The sequence below is a fragment of the Rhincodon typus genome, chromosome 3 (genome assembly GCF_021869965.1).
Source record: "Rhincodon typus isolate 14 chromosome 3, sRhiTyp1.1, whole genome shotgun sequence".
Lineage (NCBI taxonomy): Eukaryota > Metazoa > Chordata > Chondrichthyes > Orectolobiformes > Rhincodontidae > Rhincodon > Rhincodon typus.
The window spans coordinates 79,710,805-79,732,590 of NC_063334.1; the positions used below are offsets into that span (position 1 = coordinate 79,710,805).

At 41.3% G+C, this 21,786-nt stretch overlaps 1 protein-coding gene across 1 annotated transcript in view; it reads left to right on the forward strand.

Moving 5' to 3' along the window:
• LOC109926839 (chromodomain-helicase-DNA-binding protein 1) overlaps positions 1–21,786 on the forward strand; it is a 249,488-nt gene that overhangs the window by 205,630 nt on the left and 22,072 nt on the right. The window lies entirely within an intron of this gene.

The window sequence follows — 21,786 nt, forward strand, 5'->3', positions numbered from 1 at the left end:
ATTTATTTCAGAACCCCCTTCCCCTCCCCCTTTTCTGATGAAGGGTCTAGGCCCAAAACGTCAGCCTCTCTGCTCCTATGATGCTGCTTGGCCTACTGTGTTCATCCAGCCCTGCACCTTGTTGTCTCGGATTCACCAGCATCTGCAGTTCCTACTATCTCCTTTTCCTAGCTACCATCAGTTCTGATAAAGGGTCAGTGGACCCAAAACATTACCTCTGATTTCTCTCCATAAATGTTGCAAACCTGCTGAGATTTTCCAGCACATTCAAAGAGATGATGAAAGCTTTTGACAATTATTTCAACCTAAGAACTAATGAATCTTGCCCTTCCAGGAATTTTAACAGAAGAATGCAGCAACCAGGGGAATTCATAGATAACTGCATTAATGATTCTATAAACTAGCAGTATTCCTCTAATTTTCATAGAATCATAGAATCCCTACAGTGTGGAAACAGGCCCGTTAGCTCAACAAGTCCACACTGACAGTCAGAGCATCCCACTCAGACCCATCCCTCTATAACCCACCTAATTTACACATCCCTGAACACTGTGGGAAATTTAGCATGGCCAATCCACCTAGCCTGCACATCTTTAGACTATAGGAGGAAACCGGAGCACCCAGCGGAAAGCCACGCAAACGTGGGGAGAATGTGCAAACTCCACACAGACAGTCGTCCGAGTGTGGAATCGAAACCAAGTCATTGGCACTGTGAGGCAGCAATGCTAACCACTGAGCCACCGTGCTTTGAGGCTCGTATGCAGCAGTACTTCTGTTTCAGAAGTCAGTAGCGTGATTGGCATGAGTGGAACCTTGGAGCGGCTGTGGCAGCTTAGAGGGAACATTGCAAACCATTAGATATTTGCCTTGCAAAATTGTAACTACACCTGTTTCAAAGAAATGTTTTCCAATGCTGTCAACACTGAAGAGAGTTCAAACTCCAAGAGCCAGGAAGCGAATATAAGCAAAGAGAACCACTAAACTGCATCCCAACTTGAGACAATTGAAGCATCTACAACTGAATCAAGTCAGATTGCAACAAAGCACAATGAACAACTAGTTACAACAGTCTGACACTAGATGTTAAGGAGACTTGGAAGACACAAGTTCAAGTGAATGTCTGACCTCCTTCACTTTCACAGGAGGATCTCTAATACCAATAATGGAGATGACATCAAGCATTGAAGAATTGAATGTGTTGATTTAACAAATCATTCAATTGCTAAAGGTAAATAAGGAAGTCCAAAATAAATAACCAGTTTAAGTAAAGTCGATCACCTTCTGCACAAATCTACAGGCAGATTGAGTACAGAGATTCACAAACACAGATTGTAGATGTGTGCATACAGCTTCATGGAAGATACCACTAAGAAGACACAATAAATATGCAAAGAACTGAGGCACATCAAAGAAAACAAAAGCCTATGATAGAAGGAATCACACCAACAGCAATAAAAAATAAGGTAATTAATGAAGTCCTCTGGGAAAGAAATATGAGGTTAAAGATCCTCCAGTTCAAGGGAGAACTAAAGACATCAGACCACCAGAAAGATAGTCCAAGTCAAATGACTCTTACCCAATAAAGTGCTGTGATTCCATGTCTGAAAAGAGAATGTTCAGGGAGAATCTGAATTTGTGTAGATTTAGGGAGCGATTGGGTAGTGCTGAATGTAAAAGCATAAACAAATGTATGATAATATAAAGGGGAGAAAAGACTTGGGGTGGGACGAAATATTTGCCTGAAAAGGTATGGAAGGTTAATACATAATTACGGTAACCCCATGTATTAATGGTGTCACAGGGCATGAGTGGAGGAAACAGAGCTGGTAGGAGACAGACATAAGGTTAGTGTGCTGCTCGCACTCTCTATAATACAATGTCAGTCATTTTATGTAACCTGTAAATCGTTATAGTGGTGCAAAAAGCTTCATGTTATTTACTGAACAAAACTCGCTTGTTAGACTGGAAAGGTAGCTATCCTAATCTATGTTAGACAATTTAAGGCATGAAGGAACTCACACACACAACAGCTTGACTTCCAAACCAGCAACCTTTGATCAAAAATGGGGAGTGTGCTTGGCTATTGTTAAAGCTCTGGTTCATGGATCGTGGAATTCTTGCACCACTAAACAGCCCAGCTGGTCCTGAAAATTGGAGCTGCAGAGTATGATAGGTAGGTTGTCTCTAAACAGTGACTGAAGGTCTAATGAGAGCATGGAGTCTTCTTTGTGGAAGGGGCTGGATGTGATTATGCACACGCATTGTGGCCACTGGTATGAAGCATGATGCTGAATATTGCTGAAAATATATATTTTGCTAAAACTTTTCATTTTGCACTCATTAGGAAAAATGCAAGAACACCAAATGTTAGGTGATCACAAAAATTTATACTGCAGGAGAAAAGTGTGCTGATTGTTCATAAGGTGACCCTGGCTGATGCTTTGCAATGGAGAAATTAATGTGGAACTATAGGCTCACCAAACTCCTGGCAAGTCAAAAAAAGTGCAGGTCTTGAGGATATTTATTTGACAAAATAATTAGTCATTGTGTATAAATCTATGGCCGTTCTTGCAAGCATAAATAAACCACATAACAAGCTTGATTATCTTAAATTGTTTACTAGTGTAACTTATATCACATTTAGGATTGAGCGACACCTGCTGAACAATCATAGAATCACATTGAACAATAAATATTTTATTTTGGATTTTGCAAGTGTAGGCTGGTGGACGTTGATCTGTACTTTGCCTATTACAATTAACCAAAGGACAATTAAACAAAAGGCTGATCAAATTAAACAGCAATCATTGGGACATACAGGCTATGTTTCTGGCACTAGCACTGAAATTCACATACCTGACATTGCTCAGTTGTGTGGTAGGCATCACGCATCAAAGCTACCTGCAAAACAATTGATATCCTGATCAGATCATTGTTTTCTATTTTGTGCAATCTCAAACATGAGCCCAAATCTGTCTCTTGAGGGCCTGAAAAGTGCCCGTTGTCCCTCAAATTGTACTGGTAAGGCAAACTATCTCAAAAATCTGACCATCATGTTAAACAAGCACATTGCTACTGTACAATAGCCACACAACTGGTGTTTTCAATAACTGGTTCAAAAAAGACACACGGCATACCACAATATTGAGTAAGATTGTGGATAAATTTCCTTATAAGTGAGGTGTTACCTGTGTAGGTTGTACAGACCAACAATTCTTTGAATCAAACAGCATATTCCTTCGGTCTTTGTAATTGGTTGAATATAGACTGTATTCAACCAGCCCAAACTTATAAAACTTGAAATAAAATGCCTCCTATTAGTTATTTCATTAGGATTATGCAGAGTTTGCTGAATAACCCTAAGTATGCTTAAAAACAACGCTAATGACTAATTTAACATAATGAGTCAACTTCTAAGGTGGCTCATTATACTCTATAGACATTCATTCCTACGCACGGACTTGTTCTCTGCAAACAGAAGCATGATATTAAAGTCTTTTGTCTTTTAAAAATTATTTAGGAGCTGTTCCCTACTGTTTGAGGAGTTCCTTGTTGTTTCCATGGAAACATCTGAGCCAATCGGAGTTTACACCAAAAGTGTAAAACCTTTGATTGTTTGTTTGAAATTTGACATTCTTGCCTTGGTCCAAATAAGTGCAAGAAGCAAAGCTTTAGCAGCATGTTTGTCTTTCAGCAATATTCAAGTTTTTTGCTAGCATGTTCTTTGATTTTATTTGCGAGTCAATGCTTAAAGGTCAATCTCGAACAGGATTTAGAGCTTTTTCCTCTATCTCCTTTATCTAACTACTGCTTCCTTGAGCAAATCTCTTCCTCAAGGTCTGTGGTGTCTACAATACCATTTTTAAAATTTACAGAGCACATTTAATGTAATGTAACATCCTAAAGCAATTTATCAGAGAATTTGAAACCAAATTTGTCGCTCAGCTACATAAAGCAATATTAGGGCAGAAGGCCAAAGCCTGGTCCAAGAGGTAGGTTTTGTTTTAAAGGAGGGGAAGAAAATGGTAGTGAGGCAGAGTGGTTTAAGGAGGACCTTTCAGAGCTTGGGGCTTAAACAGCTGAAAATGGTTGGTTATTCCTAGGTGTTCATATTTTATGTTGCCCTATCTTTCAAGCCTCTGTCACTTCATCTTCCCTTGTTCCTTTCATGCCTCCATTGTAAAGATATATATGGAACTGATGAACTCATGTTAACAGATTTGTGACAGAAGATAAGGAGCAAAAGATTTCCTCAGCTGCTGATTGACAGCTTGCCAAGTGCTTTCTCGGTAGCAGAACAGTGAAAATATTTTTTCAATCGCTTCAGTCAAAGCCAATGTCTCTGACAGTTTGTGGACAATAAACCACTTCCTGGTCTAACAAGTCATGCAGGTAAGCAGCCTCCTTTTCTGCAAACTCAACTTGAAACAGGTGCAATTCTGATGTAAATGGCAAAATTTCTAGGTCAGTAAATGCTCTCCGCTCTTTAGAGGCAGGCAATTCTTTTGCCAGTAACTGCCTCTGCAGAAATTCGGGGTGTATTTTCAAATACATTTGAAATCATATGATGCTTTTGCATCATATCTGCCTGCCAACCCAAAATTAAGTTCTGTACATCAGAACCACATCACTGTTGTCTTTAAATAACATTATTACATTTACAGAAATCTTTAATGTTTTCATATTAATGCCTTTCAAGACCTATTTGTGTGATTTCCTGGTTCTTTTGGAAATGTGTCCACAAAAGAGAAAATAAAGAAGTAACGTGAGAAGTACAATGATATTGTCCTAGATATCTACCACAGTGCCTATGGCTTATAAGTAGAAAGTGAGCACAATGGGGGTCAATTTTAGGGATGAAAGCCCAATACCAAAACAAGCGTGAAAGATATCCAAGCACACATTGGATTGGGTTATTTTTCAGGTATATCAGGTGACAGTCTAAAACAACTGTTTCGTCTCTTAACTTTGTAATTCAAGTGATTAATGCCTGTTTAGATAGCCTTACTGGATTGCAATGAAAGGGGCAAACACCAGACAAACTTTGCTCAGAATATTTCAGCAGCGGAGGCACTAGCAAGCAATGGTTTTTTTTTCACAAAATATTTCTAAATTTTTTGCCAGTGGGAGCCACTAGAATTGTACTCAATGAGCTCTTCCCTGCACCTGCAAATTACTGGGCCTCAGTTTGAAGCCTTCAACCAAGCAAGCTGACATTCATCGATTTAAAATAGTCAAGTTGCCGGCAGAGGCAATGACATGTGGTGACAAGTTGCGTGATTAATGTAAATGCAGTGTGAGGCTTAATTTTGGCCTAATCTCGCACCTCCTGGTTTTATGCCTGAAAATAGGTTCAAATCAATTTTGATTACAAAAACTTTCGTATTTGTTTTCTTTAATCTGACAATATGAAGGCTGTTCTTAGTTGTAGAACAAAAACAGCTCCTGCTGTTAGGGGAAAGTGAAAGTGGAACCAAAAGAATTGTATTTTCTTCAATAGAAATATTTTGGACATCCCACATTCAGTTGTTCTCTTTAGGATAAATTTAGGAAGGCAATAATAAATGACAAATAGAAAATAGATTGCTTTCATCTATTATATATGTGTGTATATTTTATATATATATACACGTATATAGGCTTTTTAAAATTATTTATTCATTTGCGGGATGTGGGCGTCGCTGAGTGGCCAGTATTTATTGCACATCCCTGGTTGCCCTTGAGATTATGCTGGTGAGCAGCCTTCTTGAACCGCTGCAATCCACCTGCTATGTGTTGACCCACAATGCCATTGAGGAGGGAAATCCAGAATTTTGACTCCGCAGTAGTGAAGGAACAGTGATATATTTTCAAGTCAGGAAGGTGAGTAGCTTGGAGGGGAACTTGATGGTGGTGATGTTCCCATATATCTGTTGTCCTTGTCCTTCTAGATGGGTGTGGTTGTTGGTTTGGAAGGTGTTGTCTGAGGATCTTTGGTTAATTTCTGCAGTGCATCTTTTAGATAATACACACTGCAGCTACTGAGTGTTGGCGGTAGAGGGAGTGAATGCTTGTGAATGTAGTGCCAGTCAAGCGGCTGCTTTGCTCTGGATGGTGTCAAGCTTCTTAAGTGTCGTTAGAGCTGCACTTATCCAGGCAGTATTCCATCACGCTCCTGACTTGTGCCTTGTAGATGATGGACAGGCTTTGGAGATTCAGGAGGTGTGTTACTTACTGCAGTATTCCTAGACTCTGACCCTCTCTTGTAGCCACTGTGTTTATGTGGCGAGTCCAGTTGAGTTTCTGGTCAATGATAACTCCCAGGATGTTGACATTGGGGATTCAGTGATGGTAACACCATTGAATGTCACGGGGTAGTGCTTAAATTGTCTCTTATTGATGGTCATAGCCTGGCATTAGTGTGGTGCAAATGTTATTTGCCACTTGTCAGCCCAAGCCTGGATAGTGTCCAGATATTGTTGCATTTGAACATAGACTGCTTCGGTATGAGGAGTCAGGAATGGTGCTGAATATTGTGCAATCATCAGCAAACATCCCGACTTGTGACCTTATGATGGAGGGAAGGTCATTGATGAAGCAGCAGAAGATGGTTGGGCCGCATACAATACCCTGAGGAATTCCCGCAGAGATGTCCTGGAGCTGAGATGACTGACCTCCAACAACCACGACCATCTTCCCATGTGTCAGTTATGACTCCAACCGCCGAAGAGTTTGCCCCCTGATGACCATCGATTTCAGTTTTGCTAGGGCTCCTTGATGCTATACTTGGTCGAATGTAGCCTTGACATCAAGGGCTGTCACTCTCACCTCACCTCTGGAATTCAGCTCTTTGGTCTTTGTTTGAACTAAGGCTGTAATGAGGTCAGGAGCTGAGTGGCCCTGGCAGAACCCAAACTGGGCATCGCTGAGCAGGTTATTGCTGAGCAGATGCTGCTTGATAGCACTGTTGTTGACACCTTCCATCACTTTACTGATCACTTTACATATATATAAATCCACAATTTAGTAGCTCAGTGGTCCACTTGTTTGGAATAGGGGACCCTGTGCCAGCATTAGTGCCACAGTGCTCATTTCTGCTCTTGATTGCTTAAGTGTCTTCAGAGTCAATGTGGTGGTCATCTTCTTAGTGTACCATCTGCAGGCACATAACTCAGGACCTGCTGAGGACAGAGAGGTGGAAGATGACATGAAATGTGGCACCAATGCCCAGATGTGAATGTTCCTGACCGTTCCTCTGAAATTAAGGCAGCCCACCTAGTCAATTTCTACATAGAAAGGGTAGGTGAGGTTTCAGGATGTTTTGCAGACTCTGATCTTGGCATGGAGCCCCCAGTTAGGACCATGCCCATCTCTCTACACAGAGACCTGTATGCCATGTTGTCCCTAACATCTAAATCACAGGACACAAAGTCTGCAGCTGTGGAATGTCCCTGCATCTCAAGCCCTGCCTCACCTCTGCCTCCATTTCCTGTGCAATCAGGAGTCATCTTTGGTATATACAGAGGTTATAGAGTGATAAATTATACAGCATGGAAACAAACCCTTTGGTACAACTCGTCCATGCAAACCAGATATCCTAAACTGATCTAGTCCCATTTGCCAGCATTTGGCCCACATCCTGCTAAATTCTTCCTATTCACATACAGATCCAGGTGCCTGTTTAAATGTTGCACCCACCTCCAACATGTCCTCTAGCAGCTTGTTCTAAACATGCACCACCCTCTGCACGAAAAAGTTACCCCTTCAGGTCCTTGTTAAATCTTGCCCCCTCACCTTAAAACTACATTCTCTGTTTTGGACTCCCCCACCCTAAGAAAAAGACCTTAGCTATTCATCCTATCCATGCCCCTTATGATTTTATAAACCTCTATAAGATCACCCCTCAGCCTCTGATGCTCCAGGAAAAAAAAAGCCCCAGCCTATTCAGCCTCTCCTGATAACTCAAACCCTCCAATCCCAGCAACATCCTTGTAAATCTTTTCTGCACTCTCTCAAGTTTAACAACATTTTTCCTGTTGAAGGGCAACCAGAATTGTATGCAGTTTTCTAAAAGTGGTCTCACCAATGTCCTGTACAGCCGCAACATGACCTCCCAACTCCTATACTCAATGTTCTGAACAATGAAGGCAAGTGAGTCAAATGCTTTCTTCATCACCCTGTTTACCTGCAAAGAAGTATGCACCTGCACCCTAGGTCTTTTCGTTTGACAACACTGCCCAGAGCCGTACCATTAACTGTATAAGTCCTGCCCCAGTTTACCTTACCAAAATGCAACACCTCACATTTATTTAAATCAAACTCCATCTGCCACTCCTCAGCCCATTGGTCCATCTGACCAAGGTCACGTTGTACTCTGAGATAATCTTCACTGTCCACTACACCACCTATTTTGGTGTCATCTACAAACTTATTTACCATGCACTTTGCTTCCTCCCACCACCACACCTCATCACTTCCCACAATGCTAATGCTTCACAACACTACAAAACTTCACGTAGTATCATGGCTTATGAAGGGTGAAGAAAAAGACTGTTCTAAAAATGCAAGATGGTTTAAAAATTAATTCATACAAACAGAATGACATGCTTGTAAGATCACACAGATATAATGATCTTGGGGAATACTGTTTAAAAGCTTACATTCACAAGTTCTTGTGTTGCTTTCAGAAAAGTAAATTCATATCAATTACCCTCATTCTCAAATACCTCTAACAGTTCTGCCATCTCAGGCTCCAACACAAATTTCCTGCCTTTAGCCTTACAGAAAGAGATTTAATTATGGACATAGCCCAAATTGCTGATAGGAACTGTGAACAGGATTAGGCCATTCATGTCATTAAGGCTGACTCACCATTCAGTACAATCATGGCTGGTCTTGCACTTTAATGCATTTTACCCATAATCCTATACACCACTGGTAATCAGAAATATATCTATGTCTACCTTAAACCTACTCAAATTGAACTTCTACACCTCTCTATGGTAGACAATTCCAAAGATTCACAGCCCTTTTAATAAAAAAAATTCTGCTCATCTCAGACCTAAGTGGCATCTCCTTTATTTTTTAATTGTGCTTCCTGCTTCTGGATTCCCAGCCTGGGGAAACATCCAACTGTATCTACCCTGTCTATTCCTTTAAGTATTTTGTAAATTTCTATGTGATCACACCTCATTCAAAAATCTAGACAGTACACACTCAGTTTGCGAAATGTCTCTTCAAAGGACGGTCCTACCATTTGGGAAAATGTTTAGTGAACGTTTGTTGCACTCCCTCTAAGGCAATAATATCTTTTCTGAGATAAGGAGACTAAAACCGCACACAGTGCTCCATATGCAGTCTAACCAAGCTCCTTTAAATTTGAACCAAGATTTCATTATTCCTGTACTCAAATTCTCTTGCAACAAAAGCTGACATTCCATTTGTCTTCTGAATAGTTTGTTGCACTGCATGTTAGGCTTTTGTGGCTCATCATCAAGGGAACCTATTTCTCTTTGTACATCCACATTTTCCAGCCTATCATCATAGAGTCAGACAGCATGGAAACAGACCCTTCAGTCCAACTAGCCCATGCCGAACATGATCCCAAACTAAACTAGTCCCACCTGCCTGGTCCTGGCCCATATCCCTCCATATCCCTTTCCTTTTCATGTACTTATGCAAATATTTTTTAAATGTTGTAATTGTACCTGCATCCACCACTTCCTCAGGATGTTCATTCCACAGGCAAACAACCCTCTGTGTAAAAACATTTGGTCATGTCTTTTTTTAAGTCTCTCTCATTTCACTTTAAAAATGTCAAGACAACTACCATTAACTCTATCTATATCTCTCATTATTTTATAAACTTCTACCATGTCACCTCCCAACCTCCTAAGCTCCTGTGAAAAAAGTCCCAGCCTACCTAGCCTTCCTTTGTAACTCAAAACTTCCATACCTGACAATATCCTGGTAAATCTCTTCTGAACCCTCTCCACCTTGATAATATCTTTCCTATATCTAGGCAACCAGAACTGTACACAGTATTCCAGAAGAGGCCTCACCAATGTCCTGTACAACCTCAACATGGCTTCCCAAACCCTACACTCAATGAACTGAGCAATGAAGACAAGCATGCCAAACACTTTTTTAACCACCCTGTCTATATGTGATGCAAACTTCAAAGAATTATGTACCTGTACCCCTAGGTCCCTCTGTTCTACAACACTACTCATTGCCCTACCATTAATTGTATAAGCCCTACTCTTGTTGTACCAAAATGCAATACCTCCCATTTATCCAGTTGAACTCCAAGTCTCATTTTTCAGCCCATTGACCTATCTGATCAAGATCTTTCTGTAATCTTCTTCATTGTCTACTATGCCACCAATGTTGGTGTCATCCACAAACTTACTAACCCTGCCTTCTATATTCTCATGCAAATCATTTCTATAAATAACAAACAAAAAAGAGTACCTAGAACTGATTCCTGTGGAAAACTGGAAAACTGTGTAAAAATTCAATCAAGTTTGTGAGACATGATTTTCCTCACACAAAACCATGCTGACTTTCCCTAATCAATTTTTGCCTCTCTGAATGTCCATAAATCCTATCCTTTATAATCACCTCCAACGATTTACCCAAAAAACTTTATAGTATTAGCATAAGAGAAAGATGCATTGCAAAATTGAGATAAACACAGAACATTTTCTCATTAAGGAGAGAAAAGAGTAGACATTTTTAGGTAACAGATGTTGTATGATGAATCCTGACCCCATACAATTTGAAAAGATATTTGATATCAAAAGGACCAACCAAAGTCAGATTCACAGGTCTATAGTTCCCTGGTTTCTCCTTACAACTTTTCTTAAACAAAGGTACAATATTAGCCACCCTCCAGTCATCAGGCACATTGCCTGTAGTTATAGATGATGCAAATATTTCTGCAAGGGGTCTCGTAATTGTCTCCTTCACTTCCCACAATGCTCTGGGATACATTAGATCAGGTACCGGAGATTTATCCACATCTGTTCTTCCTACTAAAGAGATAACTTCACATTGAGGTTGTAGGGGATAAAGGCAATAACCTAATGTGGAAAACATGACATTCCATTTGCCATGTTCTTGACCATTCATTAAGCCCATCAAAATCCTCCTGTAGCTGTTTTACATCTTCCTCACGATGTATGTTCTAACTTAGCATTATATCATCTACAAATTTGAAAATACTGTATTTGGTCCCCGACTGCAAATCATTGACATATACTGTGAACAGTTGGGGCCCAATAAAGATCCTTGCACTACCCCACTAGTCACAATCTGCCAATGCAAGAATGACTGAGTTATTCCTACTCAGTTTTCTGTATGTCAGCCAATCATTAATCCTTGCCAGAAGAAGAAGAGTACCTCTTCCAAGTATTCAAAGACAATGGATACCTGAAAAACTGGGTCAGAAGATGCCTATTACACGAACAACACCAGGAAGATACTACACACCCTGACACATTCATCACTCTACCTTACATCAGGAACACATCTGAACTGACCACAAGACTCCTACGACCACTGGGCATCATAGTAGCACACAAACCCACATCAACCCTATGCCAACTGCTCACCTGGACCAAAGACCCACTACCCACTCTGGACAGGACCAACGTCATATATAAGATTCCCTGCAGAGACTGCGACAAACATTGCATTGGACAAACAGGAAGGAAATTAACCACAAGGGTACACAAACATCAATTGGCAACAAAAAGACACGACCAATACTCACTCATCTCCATCCACATGGATAAGGAAAACCACCAATTTGATTGGGACAATACCAGGATCCTGGGACAGGTGAAGCAGAGACAAGCATAGGAATTCATGGAAGCCTGGTTCTCAACTAAGACAGCCATCAATAAACACATACAGCTAGATCCCATATACACCATATTGCGAAGGAAAACCGGAAGTGAGGTAATCCAGCTCAACGGACACCAGACTTTAAATGACAGGTGGGAAAACACAACAGTGCTTCATCAGAGGCTGCACTGATGATGTTATCCAGCAGGGTAATGAAATGTCTGCGGAACAACGAACCAGCTCGGCGAGCCAACCAACCACAACATCCACAACCCGAGCTACAAATCTACTCCAAAACCTTAGAGATTCTAGCAATTTCCCTTCTACTGATGTAAGGCTAACTGGTCTGTAGTTTCTTGTTTTCTCTCTCACTCCCTTCTTAAAAGGTGAGGAGACATTTGCTGCCTTCTAAATCGCAGAATCTATAAAATATTAGAAGATAATCACCAAATGCATGACTATCCCTATAGCTACTTCCTTCAACACTCTTCGGTTTTGAGATTTATCACATCTAATGTTAGACATTGTCTATTAACTTTTGCAAACATGGTCTGGTTGAGTATGGTCAGTACCTTGCGAACTGCCAAATAGACACGCTGTTCAATATCATCTGCCAGTCTTTGGCACGTTCAGCCTACATACCTGGCATCTCACAGCACTGAAGTTCATATACCACATTACTCATGTGTATGATAAGCAGACTACTTGTTTTGCTACTGCCATTTGCCAACAAATAAACACTCTTGTCTCATGCAGTATAAATATTGGTTTTCCTCTTGAATTTATATACTTGAAAAATGTTCTGATGAGTTCAAAATGAAAAGCTTCAACAAAATGTCTTTTTTTTTCAGTAATACTCTAGTTCTGTACTACCAAACAGCTATTTGTAAGCTACATCCTTTTTTAAAAGAAGTGTTTCTTCTTGTTGAAATACAAACGCTTTTTATCTACCACACAAGACCAGTCAAGTCCTTTTGATCTCAAATATCTTTTCAGCAAATTGTATGGGGTGAAGGTTCATCATACAACATCTGTTACCTAAAAATGTTTATTCTTTTCTCTTCTTAATGAGAAAATGTTCTGTGTTTATCTCAATTTTGCAATGCATCTTTCTCTTATGCTAGTTCCATAAAGTTTTTAAGGGTTTCTCCATTGTTCCTTCTCTATTCTGTTCCCTTTATCATCATCTTCTCTGTCCACTTGCAATTGTTTTCCATTTCTCTCCTTTTTGCTCAATGCCAACGATTTAGTTTATAGTATCATGTTACCTCAAAATCTCATGTATTTTTATCATTGCATCCTATCCTCTCTTTTCTACACTAGTTTGTTTTCTCTTTGCTGTCTATTTCTAGCATTTTGATCATCTCAGTCTGCACTTCTTACATTTTAGGGTCCTTTCACAGGCATCGTCAGTATATTCTTTTCCGTGTGACATTTAAGCTCTAATGCGTTAAGTAGGTTATTATCATACTGTTATTTGTAGGGCCCTACAGGAAAGCTACATGTACCAGACATTACAACAGTGATTATATATCAAATCATAATTAACTGCATATAAAGTGTTTTGGGACATAGAATTATTGCTAGATGGATAAAGAACAAGGTCCATTTAGTTCACGTTCTACCATACTGGATGGCTACATGACACAATGATAATAGAATTGCTGACTAATCACAGCAATTAATCCCTACTGATCAACCTGCTGCAGTCCCAGAAATACGACAAAGAGAACTTGGTCAAAAGTCACACGACACCAGGACATAGCCCAACAGGTTTATTTGAAGACACAAGCTTTCAGAGTCTCGATCCTTCTTCAGGTGTCAGTGAGGGAGGTGGCATCAGACACAGAATTTATAAGCAAAAGATCAAAGTGTCATTGAACTGATGCGAATGTACTGAACAAACCTAAAATGGCTATTAAATCTTTAATCAGTTAGAAAGGATTAATCTGCAAATCCCACAATTTCTTTCAGATCACTGCTCCGAAATAACTAAAGGTTTTGTCAGTATACCAGAGGTGACATCTCAGGTCAGGCAATGCATTTTAAGTGTGAGGCCTTGTTTGGAATCTGGCTGCATATTAACTTGGAGTCAGACTGGTTTTATTTTCAAAGTAGGAATTTATAAAATGCCACATCGACTGTCTACACATTTGTGTACTTTTTGAAGGCCCACACCATACAACCCTGTCGCGGCAACCTCTTGCAAGAAATGTCAGATCATCGACATGGACACGACCGTCACATGTGGGAATACTACCCACCACATGCACGGCAGACACTCATGTGACTCAGCCAACGTTGTCGATCTCATACGCTGCAGGTAAGGAAGCCTCGAGGCATGGTATATTGGCGGAACCATGCAGATGCTACAACAACGGATGAATGGACACTGTGCAGTAATCGCCAGACAGGGATGTCTCCTCCCAGTGGGGGAACATTTCCAGTGGACAAGGGCATTCAACCTCAGATCTTTGGGTAAATGTCATCCAAGGCAGACATCAGGATACACAACAACGCAGAGTCGCCAAGCAGAGGCTGATAGCCAAGTTCGGTACCCATGAGGGTACATATACATACACGCTCATATACATACACACACACGCTCTCACACAAACTCAGACAGACTCTCTCTCATACATTCTCTCTCTCTCTCACAAACACACTCTCTCTCAAGTATGCACACTCACTCACTCACACCCACTCTCTCTTCCTCCGCCCCCAACACGAATGCACACACGCACATTCTCTTTCTCTCTCCCTTTCTCACACACACACACATAAGTCTATGGGGTGAATTTGCATTTGCAGATTAGTAATTGCAGATAGATTCTATTTTGTTCAAAAAGTACACAATGTGTAGACAGTTGGTGTGGCATTTTATAAATTCCTACTTTGGAAATAAAACCAGTCTGACTCCAAGTTAATACACAGCCAAGTTCTAAACAAGGCCTTACATCTAAAATGCATTGTCTGACCTGAGATGTCACCTCTGGCATACTGACAAAACCTTAGTTATCTCAGGGCAGTGACTTGAAAGAAATTCTGGGATTTGCATATTAATCCTTTCTAACTGATCAAAGATTTAACAGCTGTCTTAGGTTTGTTCAACACATTCGCATCAGTTCAATGACCCTTTGATCTTCTGCTTTTAAATTCTGTGTCTGATGCCACCTCCCTCACTGACACCTGAAGGAGGAGCGAGAGTCTGAAAGCTTGTGTCTTTAAATAAACCTGTTGGACTATATCCTGATGTCTTGTGATTTTTGACCTTGTCCACCCCAGTCCAACACCGGCACCTCCACATCAAGAAAAAACTTGAGAATGGTATGTTGTCTCCCTGGTAACAGGGTCAATTATGTTACTGAGTAACTGGAATCCAATTTGAGGGGAGACTGTGTGAACAGCCAGAGATTGTGATTTATTTTTGTAGTAACAACATGGTAGAAAGAGGACAGCAGTCCAGAAGGCAGAGTTTGGAGAGTTAGGAAAGAAAGAATTTACTGGTCACTCTTGGTGCCATGTATCATTGTGTATAGAGATAGAACAAAAGAGCAGAAGAATCCTGGCTGAAGAAATGGTGTGGGAGGGAGGGCTCTAGATTCATGGAACAAAAGGACAGATTCTGATGGGGGATGTTCTGCAGCATAAATTAGGACTCCAAGTTCAAATTCTGCTCCAAAAAGACATCAAGACACCCAAGAAAATTCAGTCACAGGGCTATCAATCAAAGAAAAGTCACCACCACAAGTAGAATGGACAGAATTAATGAGATGCTCCTCCAATCCTAGGTTCACTGGAATGAAAAACAGCTGTCAGTGGCAAGCATGGGAGAGAAACAGTCTGTGATTGGAGGAGTAGCGAGTACTTACAAGAGTTAGTGAGGGACTTAGCAGGGTAGCCTGAATCACCTTTTACCTGGTGTTGGGCCTTATGGAGCTTTTGTGGAGAGTTGGGGCTTTTGCTGGGAGCTTGAATTTTCAGGGCTTTTGCATTGAGCTGTGCCTTTTGCCAGGCTGGTGGGAGGAGGATTATCTGCCAGGAGATGTTGGGGGAATGCAGAAGCTGCAACACTGAGGGCAGGAGGCTGTAAGGGGCAGTGAAGAAGAGAGGGAAGTAGAGAATGGGAGGGAAGCTGCAAGAGAGGAGGAAGAAGAAAGCTGTAAGGGGGAGGCAATATTAAGCCAAAAAGCTTGGTCAGATCTTCAACTCATTTAAAATGTAGCAATAATGGAAAGCCAACATAAAATGAGTGAATTCAAAACAGAATTTCCCAACTTAAAGGCCTTGAGAAGCTTTAAACAGCCTTTCACGTCACCTTGATACCAGATGCCAATCTAGTATGTTTGTTCACTCCAAAAATGTGCCACATCCGCTTTTACAGGAGGTGAAGCAAGAAATTGAATCATTGCTGCAACAAAACCGACAAGCTGTTGTTCCAGACTGAAACCAAAGGCTTCTCTGCAAACCTGTGTTGACCCCACACAAATTAATCAAAGCAATGGTAAGGCAGAATCACCCAATGGCCTCTGTGGATAAGAATCCAACAAAAGCCTACTTTTTAAAATTTCAAACATTTGTATTCCATGAATAGTTTTGGCAGGGAATTCAAACTACTGTCAACCTTTATCACACTACTTCAGAGGTACTGTTTCAATCAACTACTCTTTGGTACAACATCAGCACCAGAGATTTTTCAGGGAATTATGACCAGCTCCTTTGTGGTAGGCCTGGAGTTAGGGAATCCTGGTTATTGGCGAGCAGTGGCAGCAGAGCTGGGAACTCTTGGTTGTGGGGTGAATGCGTGTCCAGCATGGGCGTTAGCATCGTCAGCCCATCAGTGAGGTGGGCCCAGTGATGAAGAGTGATGACTCTGCTGGTGAGTCCAGCGGATGGGTGACTGCGCAGGTGTCATCAGTCAGCCAGCTCAGGGCTCAGGGCCCATGGCAGAGGAGGCAGAACAAAGATGCATTCTCTTTCAGCTGTATCTTTTCATTCTTAAAATATTCAAAATGGTGCCGGATAGTGACAACAGTTGAAGCTTTTCACTGTCATTTACTGTGTTGTTCATTGTAGAGGAGAAGTGACAATAAATCATCCCATTCATTTCAAATGTTCTTGAAGAATTAGAAGGGACATATTGGTGATATCCTGATTCATGATTCCACCACATTGCAGCATGATAACAGAATCACAGCAGTGTTGCAAAGCTTGCAAGAAATAGGATTTACCCTCCACAACAAATCTGGGTTCTTGCAAGTAATCATTCATTTTTTGGGACAGATTGTTTATGCATCAGGCTTCAGGGCTGATTGTCTGTAAACAAAAGCAATCAAGATTTTTGACTGCCTCTCATTGAAGATTCAATGATTTATGGGGATAGTGAATCAAGTGAAAAAGTTCTTATCCAATATAGCTCCATAATTGAACACTATGACAACTGCTTTGACAATCGCATGATGCTAGGAAGAAAATCTGCAAATTTCCTTTGAAAGGATGTGATGCTCATTTCAATAGATACGTATAGCTCATTACGACCCAGAACTACCTATAACAGTTGCTGCAGGTATATCAAGTAGTAGGATCTTGGGTACATTTTCAAATTCAGGGAGATGGGAAATGTAGACTGGTGTACAGCACATTTTAGATTTGTACCTGTAACAGAGAAAAAATACACAGCAATTGAAAGGAAGCATTAGCAGTTACATGGGCTCATGAGATGTTTGCAGGCTATGTCTTGGGTCTAAAGTTAACCATTTGAATCAGAGCACAAATGCTTTGTCACATTGTTAAATACTAAAGAGTTATTAAAGATGCTGCCAAGAGTGAAAATATTATGTTTGAGATTGGTGAAATTTGATTCTAAAGCTTAATACGTCCAAACAAGAAACCAAGCTACAGCAGGTTCATTGTTGCAAATTCCAGTTGAAAAGTCAGACAAGAGGACATAAGTTTTGTTGAAGATGTGGTCATATTCTTATTGACCATAAAATATCTATCAAACAAAAAGGTTAAAAGTTAGGGAGCTGGTGGCATTGTGGCAAAGTTACTGGATTAATAATTCAGAACTCCAGGCTAACTTCCAGCTGTATGATGTGGGAGCTAGCTGATCCCATTGAGAACAGCAGTGACCATATCTGCAGCAAGTGTTGGCTGCTTGAGGAGCTCTGGCTCAAAATTGATGAGCTGGAATCCGAACTCCAAACACTGCGGCACATCCGGGAAGGGGAGAAATACCTGGATGCTGTGTTCCAGGACGCAGTCACCCCTGGTAGATTAACTAATGTTAATTCGATCGGCAGGCAGGGACAGCAGTGTGTGACTGCGAGTGAGGCAGGTAAAGGAACCCTGCAGACAGGAACACAGGAGCCGCAGCCCTTGACATTGTCCCACAGGTATGAGGCACGTGCTCCCTGCGTGGATGAGGAACAGGGCTGCAGAAAGGATGAGTCAACTGACCATGGCACAGTGGTTCAGGAAGCCATTCAAGACGGGGGAGCTAAAGGACAGATTGTAGTTGTAGGGGATTCCATCATCAGGGGGATAGACAGTATCCTTTGCGAGCAGGATAGAGAATCCTGAATGGTGTGTTGCCTGCCCGGTGCCAGGGTGCAAGACATCTCTGACCGGCTTGAGAGGATACTAGAGAGGGAGGGGGAGGATCCAGTTGTTGTGGTCCACGTAGGTACCAACAACATAGGCAGGACTAGGAAAAAAGTCCTGTTTCGGGATTATGAAAAGCTAAGAACAAAATTTAAAAACAGGTCTTCAAGGGTCATAATCTCTGGATTGCTGCCCGAGCAACGTGCAAATTGGCATAGGGAGGCGAGGATCAGGGAAGTAAACACGTGGCTAAAAGAGGGTTTCCTTTTCATGGGGCACTGGCATCAGTTCTGGGACAGGAGGGATCTATACCGCTGGGATGGACTCCACCTGAACAGGGCCGGGTCCAGTGTTCTGGCGAAAAGGGTAAATAGGGTGGTTAATAGGACTTTAAACTAGTAAGTAGGGGGGAAGGGAGAAGTGAGCGTAGAGGGAGAATAACAATTAAGGTAAGGCAAAGCAGCAAGTTAGCAGGTGACGAGGAAGCTTCAACTCCATTGAAAATTAGGAAAAAAGTTAAAGGGAAGGAGAACTCAAGAGTTGTTAGTAATGGAGGTAAGAGGACCCAAAAAGAAGGTTCAAAAACTGGCATAATGGCACTTTATCTGAATGCTCGGAGCATTCGAAACAAGGTGGATGAGTTGATGGTGCAAATCATGGCAAATGGGTATGATTTAATGGCCATTACAGAGACATGGTTACAGGATGGTCATGACTGGGAGTTAAATATCCAGGGGTATCAAACTGTTCGGAAGGACAGACAGGAAGGTAAGGGAGGTGGTTTTGCTCTGATTTTTAAGGATGATATCAGGGCAGTAGTGAGAGATGATATAGGTTCTACTGAACAAAACGTTGAATCCATTTGGGTGGAAATTAGGAATAGCAGGGAGAAGAAGTCACTGATAGGTGTGGTCTATAGGCCACCAAATAATGACATCATGGTGGGCGGACAATAAACATAGAAATAGCTAATGCATGTAAAAATGGTACAGCAATTATCATGGGGGATTTTAATCTACATATCGATTGGCCAAACCAGGTCGGTCATGGCAGCCCTGAGGAGGGGTTCATAGAATGCATCCGTGATAATTTCCTTGAACAATATGTAATGGAACCTACGAGGGAGCAAGCTATCCTAGATCTAGTCCTGTGTAATGAGACAGGAATAATTAATGAGCTCACAGTTAGGGATCCTCTCGGAAGGAGCAATCACAGTATGGTCGCATTTAAAATACAGATGGAGCGTGAGAAGGTTAAATCCAGTACCTATGTCCTGGGTTTAAACAAAGGAGACCATGAAGGAATGAGGAAGGAGTTAGCTAAGGTAGATTGGGAGCAAAAACTTTATGGTGGGTCAATTGAGGAACAGTGGAGGACTTTCAAAATGATTTTTCACAGTGCTCAGCAGAAGTATATTCCAGTGATAAGAAAGAACTGTAGGAAAAGAGAGAGCCAGCCATGGATGTCTAAGCAAATAAAGGAAAGTATCAGATTGAAAAAAAAACACATACAAAAAAGCAAAGAGTAGTGGGAAACTAGTAGACTGGGAAATCTTTAAAGGCCAACAGAAAGCCACAAAAAAAGTTATAAAGAAAAGTAAGACAGATTATTAGAGTAAACTAGCTCAGAATATAAACACAGGCAGAAAAAGTTTCTATAAATATGTAAATCGTAAAAGAGTGGTGAAGGTAAACATTGGTCCTTTAGAGGATGAGAAGGCCAATTTAATAACTGGGAATGAGGAAATAGCCGAGACATTAAACAGTTATTTCGTGTCGGTCTTCACAGTGGAAGACACAAATAACATGCCGAAAACTAATGGCAAGAAGGTTATAGCAGGTGAGGACCTAGAAACTATCATTATCACTAGGGAGGCAGTGCTGGGCAAGCTAATGGGGCTAAAGGTAGACAGGTCTCCTGGCCCTGATGAAATGTATCCCAGGGTACTAAAAGAGGTGATGGGGGAAATAGCAAATACACTAGTAACTATTTACCAAAATTCACTGGACTCTGGGGTGTTTCCCGCAGACTGGAAAACAGCCAATGTGATGCCACTGTTTAAAAAAGGAAGTAGACAAAAAACAGGTAACTATAGGCCAGTTAGCTTAACTTCGGTAGTGGGGAAAATGCTTGAATCTATCATTAAGGAAGAAATAGCAAGACATCTGGATATAAATTGTTCCATTGGGAACACCCAGCATGGGTTCATGAAGGGTAGGTCATGTTTAACTAATTTGGTGGAATTCTTTAAGGACATTACTTGCATGGTGGACAATGGGGAACCTGTGGATGTGGTGTATCTGGATTTCCAGAAGGCATTTGACAAGGTGCCACACCAAAGGATGCTACATAAGATAAAGTTGCACGGTATTACAGGTAATGTATTGGCATGGATAGAGGATTGGTTCACCAGTAGAAAGCAAAGAGTAGGGGTAAATGGGTGTTTTCCTGGTTGGCGGTCAGTGGCTAGTGGTGTCCCTCAGGGATCAGTGTTGGGACCGCAATTGTTTACAATTTACATAGATCATTTGGAGTTGGGGACTAAGTGTGGTGTGTCAAAATTTGCAGATGACACTGAGATGAGTGGTAGAGCAAAGTGTGCAGAAGACCCTGAAAGTCTGCAGAGGGATATAGATAGTCTAAGTGAGTGGGCAAAGGTCTGGCAGATGGAGTACAATGTTGATAAGTGTGAGGTCATCCATTTTGGTAGGAATAACAGCAAAATGGACTATGTTTTAAATGGTAAAAAAATTGCAGCACACTGCTGTGCAGAGGGACTTGGGTGTCCTTGTGCATGAATCGCTGAAGATGGGATTGCAGGTGCAGCAGGTAATTAAAAATACAAATGGAATTTTGTCTGTCATTGCTAGAAGGATGGAGTTTAAAAACAGGGAGGCTATGCTGCAGCTGTGTAGGGTCCTGGTGAGGCCACACCTGGAGTACTGTGTGCAGTTTTGGTCTCCTTACTTGAGAAGAAATATACTAGCACTGGAGGGGGTGCAGAGGAGATTCACTCGATTGATTCCAGAGTTGAGAGGGTTGGATTATGAGGAGAGACTGAATAGACTGGGATTATACTCACTGGAATTCAGAAGAATGAGGGGAGATCTTATAGAAACATATAAGATTATGAAGGGAATAGATAAGGTGGAGGCAGGGAGGTTGTTTCCGCTAGCAGGTGAAACTAGGACTAGAGGGCATCGCCTCAAAATAAAGGGAAGCAGATGTAGGACTGAGGTCAGGAGGAACTTCTTCATCCAAAGGGTTGTGAATCTGTGGAATTCCCTGCCCAGTGAAACGGTTGAAGCTACCTCGCTGAATGTTTTTAAGGCAAGGCTAGATAAATTTTTGAAC